We start from the raw sequence: 9510 nt of genomic DNA on the forward strand, positions 1-9510 counted from the left end.
ATCTCTCACTATCATATCACTGACATACACTTAGATGTATTTCTTTAAACTTTATAATTCTTTATGACTTATTCTAAGATAATGTCTGGGTGAACATCTTGGGCATTATTTTGAGCATTACAATAAACCTTTAAACTCAGTGTTCCAATTTTTCAACTCACAAATTATGTGCATTGAGAGAATCTCTCCCATAATGTAATTTTTTTTGCTTTCCTGAACAAAGGAATTTGAAGAAAGAAAAGGAAGATTGCACCCAGACCACAAGTGCCACTTCTTCTAGCAAAAGCCCTCAAGAGGTTACTCAGCTTCCACATTGTCCCACTCAGCCACTTCAGATGTCCCTGGCTGTAGCAGCCAACCAGCAGGTGTGGCTGTTCCACCCTGGTCAACCACTGTATCAGTTGTGGTCATTCACAAAACAGATAATCTAAAAAAATCCTAGCAAGAGGTCAGAACTGGTGGCCTTTACTCTTTGACAACCAGGGGGAACAAAAAAATGGAAGAAGTTTATCATTTTCTCAGTGAAACAAAGAAGAGGATAGAATGCTCTCTGTTGGAAATGAGCAAATAAAGCATTTCCAGACTGTATCTTTTGACTGCTTTTAAGTAGCATTAAATACGAAACACCAAAATGTTTCATTTAAACTTTTTCAGCAAACAAACAAGGTCTAGGAAATTCACAATTAGGAACTGACCAAAACATTATCCAGTGCAATTAAGAATTTTGCTATGGATGGAAGAATTTGTTCATTCCACTCACATCCTTTACCCTGAACCCTTCTGCATCCACTGTGGCAGGGATTACAAGTGCTGTGGGGAGCCAGCAGCTGCCAGGAGAGCCAGAGGAGTCTGAGCTCCAGCAGGCACCAACACAGTCTTTCATGTCATGCCAGTGAACCCAAGGCCCAGCTTGTAACAACACTGCCTCTGATTTCTAGGCCTGCCCTAAATTGCCTGTCTCCTGCCATATGTCACTCTCCCCGGGTCGTGCTCTGACGGGCTGAGCAGAGCTGGAGCTGGCAGCCAGGTGGGCTGCAGAGCCCAGCACCAGCACAGGAGGGAGAGGATCCCTGCAGAGCCCGTGGGCACCAGCTGACAGGGCACTCACAGCCCAAGGAAGAGAAACCACACCCGGCCCACCTTAGGAGCAGTGCGGTCACTGAGACCTCGACCAGTCACCTGGCAGGAGGCTGAAGGAGAAAAAGGCTTTGCAACCAAGTGCTTTGTAAGTCTGGCCAGCAAGACTGGTGTGAAGTCAGCACCCAAGAGCCCACAGAGCTGGGATGTGACGTAGAACAGCCGGGCAGCATCACATCACCAGTGCTGAAAAAGCATGCACCCTGCACAGGCTTTGGGCTGGCACTGAGGCTCAGAGCAATGCTTAAGGACAGAGTAGGTCATGCACAGGAACCTCATCCAAAACTGGCCTAAGCCTCAACAACAGCCTTCACACAGAAGACACCTTGTTAAAGCAAAAAAAAAATAGTCTGGACAGGGAAATGCAGATTCTGAAGATTCTTTGAGAATTTCCTCAATTGTTTATGTCCCATGTGAGAAATTATTTAAAGGACAAGTCCTCCTGTGCAGCTCTCGGTGCTTCAGATGGTACAGCCTGCATGCAAAACCCAGTCTGAGCAGACAGAGCACGTCCTTGCACCTCTCTTTCATCCAGCCCTGCCACAAATACCTGCTCAGGAAGCACCAGGCTCTGCAAGCAAAGGCTCAGCACCACCAGTGCCTTCTGGGACCCCACAACACCAGGGAGAGTCTGCTTCGGTGCAGCCATAGACATGGATCTGGAGGATTTGCACAGCTGATGCCACAAGCAGTTCCCACCACATGCAATAGGCACCAGCACCTGTACTGCAAACCTTATCAGTGTTGCAGTGTATGGTACACACCACCCCAAACATGAGCTCTCCCTGCTCCTTCCATGTGCCAGGCAGTGCATGATCAGAGAGCTACAGATCATGCAATTCAAAGATATGGGTGGTCCAGGCTCTACCCGTGTTCATTCTCCAGCCTTCATGTTTTCATGGGACTATTCCTGTGAGATGGGAAGGCTTTGCCAGATGTGGTCCCCAACATATTTCCCAAAAGAGTTTGCTGGCTGCTTGCTGACAAGAGCACTTGTGAAATAGCTGCATCAGTCTGAAAGCTATTGATTGCAAATACAGGGAGTGGAAGTGAATCATCCAAAAGAGTAGTAAAAAACTGGACAAAAATATAGTGAGCTTCACTGGCAGTTTTGTAACTGGAGTCCAGCCTCAGCCCCCTTAAAATGAAGTAGATTTGTGCCATTCTGCTCCATGAAAGGACATGCAGCATGACCAGAGGAACAGGCATGGGCAGGGAGCCCCAGACGCAGAGCAGGTAAGAAGCTGGGAATTCTGTCCACCTCTTCACAGGGGTGAGTCTGCTGTAGCAGTGTGGCTTCACCAGAGAGCCACACACATGTTTGGGTATTTTGGAAAAGGAGATGTGATGGCTTTGATATGAAGCTGCAAGTTCAGCATGAAAACACAAAATAATACCCTCAAATAGGTCTTTTCTTCAGCATTATCACACAAACACTTTGGCCTGCCTAGCTTTACACGAGAATAAAAGCCTGTGCAGTTAAGCAGAAGGCACTGTTCGGTACAGAGTGGATTTTAAGGCCAAACTTTGAGGAGACACCCCTCAAAGTGAATCCCCTGTGAACCACCTGTGAAACCCCTGGCAGCAACCTTGCCATGTCCCCCAGCCCAGATTCCCTTTTCCCCTGATGGGATCATTCAACACTGTCTCAGCCCAGGTGAGTAGCAGACTCAAAGGCATTACCTGGAGTCGGGATACGGTGTCCAAGGAGCGCTGCTTCAGAAGCAAGAACCATACAAGCTCAACACTGGAGGAGAGTCAAATGAGCATGCTGTACCTGTGTCAGCTGCTGGCTGGAGATCCCTCCCTGACACCCTTCCCCAGAGGACTGCATGGATAAACACCCTCTATTTGAACAAGACCAATGACAGCAAAATGGCTTGCTTGTCTCTAAAAAGACTCTAATGATGTGCATCAAGGGAGAGACCCACAGTCTGACAGACTTCTTTTTCCCCCAGAGTGAAACATAAAAACATATTTCAATAGCAAGGAGGACACAGTTTGAAGTGCATCACTAGTTAACTATATCCAAAAGAGTAATAATAAAATAAACTATTAAATTTTAGAACTCCCTCCTTAAAGTATTAAACCTTTTGTTACTCTGGTGCAGTTAAACCACACGCTGAACAATGCTTTGACTTGCTTTATAGGAAGTTAACAGGGGTCATAATGAAGAGATTCTATACAAAACTTATTCTACACAGTCCTCTATTATTCAACAAAAACCACAACACATTCTTTAGCTTTAGTACAGTATTTGTTTGAAAAATCTGACATTTACAGCCAGTGTTTGTGTGTGAATAGACAGCAGTGCTGATCAGCAGCCGCTCAGGAAGGTTTCTGCATACAACGGGAGAGCACTGCTGCTTTTAAGAACAGAGGTTCCATTCCTGGCACAAATACTGAGAGTAGTTTGAAAACTCCAGTGGCTGACAAGACACTGGATTATGGACTTCGCTGTAGCCCAGAGCCATGGAGAGAAACTGCTTTGATGCAGCTCTTGTAAACAGCAAAGGCCAAGTGGGAAGGCTGTTATGAAAAATGAAGGAGGAAAGAAGAACTGAGTTTATCACTAAGGAATTTTCTGTTCTTATCATTTAACCAATTAAGGTATTTTCTTAACATTTGAAATTAAGGAAACATTTCGTTTGAATACAGGAACATTTTAAACTCTCCTTTCTCACCTACCAATCCCCTGCAGGCCAGACACCACCGGCGGCTATCACATATCCTAGCGCCGAGAGCCAGAGACTCGGCAGGAGCTGAGGGGCACCTGCGGTGGCACCGGGCACAGCCCCCACGCTGCCTGCGGGGAGGAGCTCTGCATCCCTCTGGCACCTGGAGCGGGGGCTCTGCTCTGACACCGGCCACCAGCTCCTCCTCAACACTCACTCCTTTCCACGGGCTCAACATTCCTCATCCTATTTCTCCTGCCACATAGCCTTGCTCTTACAAAGCCAAAGAGAAATGAAGCAAACTAAAAGCAGATAGCAGAGATGTCCGAGTTCAAAAAGCAGCAACCTTTTTCACTCATTTTTACTTTCCCCACCCCCTCACACTCCCAATACAGCAGCAGTCCCCTGTCACAACCACCCTGCTCGAGACCACACCATACCAAGCACAGAGCCCAGACAGTTTTGCAGACCACACACGGAAGTCACCCAGGGAGTTTTTGAAAGCAGGCACTGGTCAAACAGAGCCATGACCTCACTGAGAAACCCCAAATGGGTCAGAGTAACCATGCTAGTACCCATTTCTCTCCAATGAGGGGAGTCTGGAAAGGAAGACTTGTATGCAGCTGTGCAGTCAGGTGAGCTGAATCCCATCCTTTACCAAGGACTCACCTGAACAGGTCTGTGCACATTCAGCAACTCTGCAATCGTATCCAAGGCCAGTAGTTGTTGTTCCATGCCTGCACATGACAAGGAGTGTCAGACTGGGGGAGAGTGAACCTTTGAAGCAGATCAGACTCTGACATGTTCAGAGCTTCCAGGCACTCAAGACATTCAGCTCACCTTCCCACTAGAGAAGCACTCAGCACTGCAGGTGCAGGGTGGTCAGCCCAAACAGGGCATCAGCAGCTGTGTGACCCCTCTGGACATCTCCCACCTTCCCTGCACAGTGTGTTGAACTGGACCTCCTCAAAGCATTGAAGCCTAGGCAATGGACAGGGTTGTATTCAAAAGGACAAGTACATCAGATGACATGTAGATTGAACTAGATTGAAACCTGCTCTGCTGGAACCCCTGAATTTCTTATGATACTAAAAAATATAAATGTGATTGAAGACTGACTGGTGACCTCAGTAGCACAAGAGGGGTTAAATTGCTGGCAGCAAATTGGGCTCGGGGCCTCACACCACTGCTCTGCAGCCCCAGCCAAAGGCTTGGAGTCTGTCCTCTCTGGGCTCTGGCCACCTCCATGCTAACAGGGCGCAGCCAAGCCAGGAGACAGCAGCACTTTGCCTCCCTGGGGTACAGGGGGCACACACCCCAAATCATTTCTCTTGCCTGGATGCTGCAGTTGCAACAATTCTCTTTGTATCCACTACTCTGAAACTGTTAACCAGGCTTTGTCCATCCTTGGAAATGCAAGTTATTTTGAACAGTGGGGCCCAAGCCCCAGCAGCTCCTGAAAGCCCAAAGTCACCAAGCTGCTATTAAAAATATCCAGAGTGGCATTTGTGGACTATGTGACCCAGCAGGTTTTTCGCATCTAGAAAACAGAAATGTTTTCTGTAATTTAACAAGTTATTGAAAGGTCAATCCAAAAAGTATCTTGTAATAGAAGTATTCAGACATTTCTATTTCATCTCCTCTGTTGAGGCCAGTGTAGCTCAGCTCGTGGAGACTTACCTCAGGCTATAGCTCACCCTACAAGCACTCATTCCTGGCTCACTCTTGTTAGTTATGTACCACACTGTGCAACATCAGCTGAGGTATTTTAGAAATACAAGTTTAAAAAAGAATCTGGTCTTCCTTAGATGCTGGCAGGAAGAGTGCTTCCCACCCCTCCCAGCACTCAAGCAATAGATGAAGAACTCTCCATCAGCTGTGCTTTGTAGCTGAAATGAGCAGACCATCCACAGGGGAGGGGAAATAATCTTTGTAGCTTAACACCATGCAGAGACAAGAGGCAATACCTTCTAAAATGCACTTGCTCCACATGCCCAGCATGGCCCCATCCCCAAACACTAACAAAGCTGGAGGTGGTAACACTATCATTTCAGTGTAGGCATCTACCAGTCACAGCATCTTTCCACCAAATCTGCCACCACTATTACACTCTAATTCTTGCAAAGAAGTAACATTTACCTATGGAAAAAAAAAGGCAAAAGGACTCTCCTAACACAGATCTAGCAACAGCAGCATGTAGGAATTCCACAAGACTGAAGCAACTAGATTTCTTGCTCACTTCTTGTCCCACTCACATTTATTCTCCCCTACCCCATAGTCCTGCTAGTTTTAAAGATGCTGGCACCTGAATGCAATTGTAGCTGATTACCTAAGCAAGATGAAGTGCGCCTGATACCGCACCAGAACAGGCTCATGACCTCCAAAGAGTTACAAATACACAGACCATCAGTGAAATCCTGATCCTTTCACTAAATAATACAGATTTCTTCTAAATTTGCTGTACTTTTTTTTATTTTATCCTACTTTCTTCCTTGAAACAAGGCACAGTATTCTGCATTTTGAATGCTGTCCACAGCAGAGGATATGGTGGCCCTTCTAAACACCAGCACAGCGTGGCTTTTAAAAATATTCCCACATCAAGAGCAGAAGCTGTGGGGAAAATACCACAATCAGCAAAATCCTGGCAGAAGCCAGGAAAAATACAACAAATGCCTCCCAGGGGTGTCAAACCAAGGCCCCAGCACCCCACAGCAGGAGGGGATGCCTCTCCCAGCAAAGCCACAGGAATGAGCATAGCTCAGAGTCCCACAGCCCCCTAACCAGACTATTGGGGTGAGCGCTGCTGCAGGATTGGGCCAACAGAATAAACGTTGTGGTTTCTGCCTCCTTTCCAAGTCAGTGTTTGTTGGGAAACATCAAAGCCAGTGGAATAGTAGGTGTCCCAAAATGTCTTAATTCAGAGAATTAGTGTTAACCGAGTCTGATTAGCTCCATTTATCTCTAATTAATTACCTTTACCTAATTAGACACCCTGTTTCCAGTAGACATGGAGTCAAGTAGACTAGATTATTAGTGTAGTCATTGTGCCTTTACAAAATCCTGAAATTAATGAAACGTGCAAAAGAATCCACAGCTTTAATTGCACAGGTGTTGCCTTATGGCAAAGCTTTATCATCTGATTACACCAAGGGATTATTAGTGACTTTTTATATAGAGGATGAGCCTGTGAAATGTACCTTAGCAACAGCTCATTAGTTTAGGGTTGTTACTGTATTATTTATTACATTCAGCCTTCCCCATTATCTAGATTGATTCATGGACCTATATTTTCCTCCCCTCTGTGCAGGAAATAAATAAATAAGTGAAGGCTGGCTATTGCTGTCCAGCTGCAATATGAGGGGAAGGCAGAATGTATTCTCCAGCTACCAATATTCACCCTTTAATACAAAGCTTTAAAGTTGATTTAAATAAAACTCCTTTTTTTCCCTCCCTCAGAAAAGTAATCAATTCAAGCTTCTGTCAAACTGGAATGCTTCCTACATGCCATCTAAGCAGTTTGGGCCACCTTAAATCTTTTCAGATAAATAAAAATACATTACTGGGTTGAAGAATTGAGTACAATATATTTAATCCAAAATAATTTTTTCTGCTATAATTCATACTTTATGAAATCTATCAGAAATATTTTATTTTGATATTTCTCTTAACTGTTTGGTTGTTGGCTACTTCTTCAGGTTTGGAGGAGTTTGCCAGGTAGAAAAACTGTCTGAATAAATAAAGCAAAGCTGCAGCCTCTGCATTAAGAAGCACTTTCCCCAAAGAGAAGCTACTTGCTGTCAAGGTTGAGAAGGCTTGACCTTACCTTTCTGTGTCTTCCCCAGCAACATCCCACTGGACTTGCTAAATATCACCAGTACAACAGCCCTGGCACAGCCCCAAGGAGGGGAGGCTTAACTGACCAACCAGCAATCCAGTAAACAAAAGCAGCCAGTAAACAAAATGATGAGGAATTATTTTCCAAAATCATCCAGAATACCAGATTCATTGAATACTATGTAAAACCTTGCCATTCACTTATTATTCAATATAAAATAAAAATGGGGAAAAATTGGCAACATTTATTATGTAGAGTATGACAACTGATTTGAGCAGTAATAATGGCTATTTAATTACAAACATGGCTATACAACTTCTTATGTCTGCATTACAAAAAAATTGAATTTTAATCTCAAAACCATGGCTCTAACAGACAGCAATTTTGTAGTGTGTTCACATGGCACACGTGGAAACCATGCCATCCTGCAATAAAGGCACTTGTGATGGCTTGTGGCTGCTCTGCCAAATACAGATTATTTGTATGGACATAAACTGTATAAAACAAATGTGATATTCACCTGCTTCGTGTCACTTTAGGACTGTTGCTCTTCCAACACCTTCCCTCGAAAAAAATTAGTCACTGTGGTTTCTAAGGGCCAAAACTACTGCCCTTGCTATGAGGTCCTCATATGGGACCTCCAAGCACACCCCAGTCCACAGGAGCAAAGCAGCTATAGGGCCAAAGGTGGGACAGTGGCAAAGTGTGAGCCACACCCTCCCAACTGATGCCCAACACAACACATATGTTCACTTTATCAATCTAAAACTCTTCTTTAGTGTTATGTCCCAACAGAGCCCATCCCTCGATGGCCTTTAAGGGATTTCATTTGCTTCTGCATCCCTGGTGCCCCCAAAAGGACATAAATGATCTCTCACCCTTGAACCCTGAGGACAGCAATCCAGCTGCCATCCTCTGAGCAGGCAGCATTGGACTTTAAAACATATATGCATCCACTTCTTCACCCACTGTGAAATCCCCTGGAGAGCAGAAGGTCCAGGGTTGACCCCTTTCTTTAAAATTCCAGCAGCATGGATAGTGAAGGTGGCAAGGGGAGCTAGCAAGTTATCCAAGAGCTGGCAGGTAGGAAAGCACAAGCAGGAGAGAACAGGAGACTCATATCACTGAGAACCTCAGGTAAGTTACATTAGACAGTGCCAGAGACAACACTGGAGGAATGCTGGGAGCCCTAGATCCTCTGCACATTCTCTCAGAGTCACAGATGGTCACTGCTTGGATAAAGGCATGGGCCTAAAGCCCAGCCTCTTCTGGGGTACATGTACCCCAGAAATATTCTCTGGTTGTGGAAAAAATAAAAATTACTTTTGAGGTGTTTGTATGGACTTTCAAGTAGGATCCCACTTGCATTTTTATTTTGATTTGTGTTCATACCAAACCTTTCCTCCACATTCCCTGCTGACTGCCCACTGAATGCAGTCAGATTCATGAACGTTGTCTGTGCCTTTAGAGCAGCTGTAGAGCCGTGCCCAGGGCGTACCAGTGGTGCTGGGAAAACATTTTCATTCAGAGCTTCAGAAATATCTCACACCAGTTTCAAGCTGCACGTCTGTGCAGAAGACTGTGCTAAGCACTTTCTTAAGACCTAGGCTGAAATATATGGAAGAAATTCCCATGGGATTGATGGTTCAAGGTCTCTCTCTGCAATTCCTACTCGAAGAATTCTGACCTCCCTGTCAGTAATGAAAACAAGCATACTGTAGACAAGAATTAAAGATATTTATTATTTATTTGAAGAACATAAACAAACAATTTTTCCAGTGGGAGGAAGAGAGATGTGCTGGTCACATCATTTATTAGGAGGCTGCCTAACAACTTGTGGGAGGAGTGGGACTGCACCTAGCA

At 45.0% G+C, this 9510-nt stretch overlaps 1 protein-coding gene across 1 annotated transcript in view; it reads right to left on the bottom strand.

The window, feature by feature from the left end:
• Positions 1-9365: 9365 nt before the first annotated feature.
• Positions 9366-9510, bottom strand: part of LOC128792263 (translation initiation factor IF-2-like) — a 14036-nt gene continuing 13891 nt past the window's right edge. The window contains exon 5 of the mRNA XM_053950527.1: positions 9366-9510. This exon is cut by the window's right edge and continues 1416 nt beyond it. The gene's annotated coding sequence lies outside the window, so the exon portion shown is untranslated.

Source organism: Vidua chalybeata, chromosome 9 (assembly GCF_026979565.1).
Source record: "Vidua chalybeata isolate OUT-0048 chromosome 9, bVidCha1 merged haplotype, whole genome shotgun sequence".
NCBI classification, from domain to species: Eukaryota; Metazoa; Chordata; class Aves; order Passeriformes; family Viduidae; genus Vidua; species Vidua chalybeata.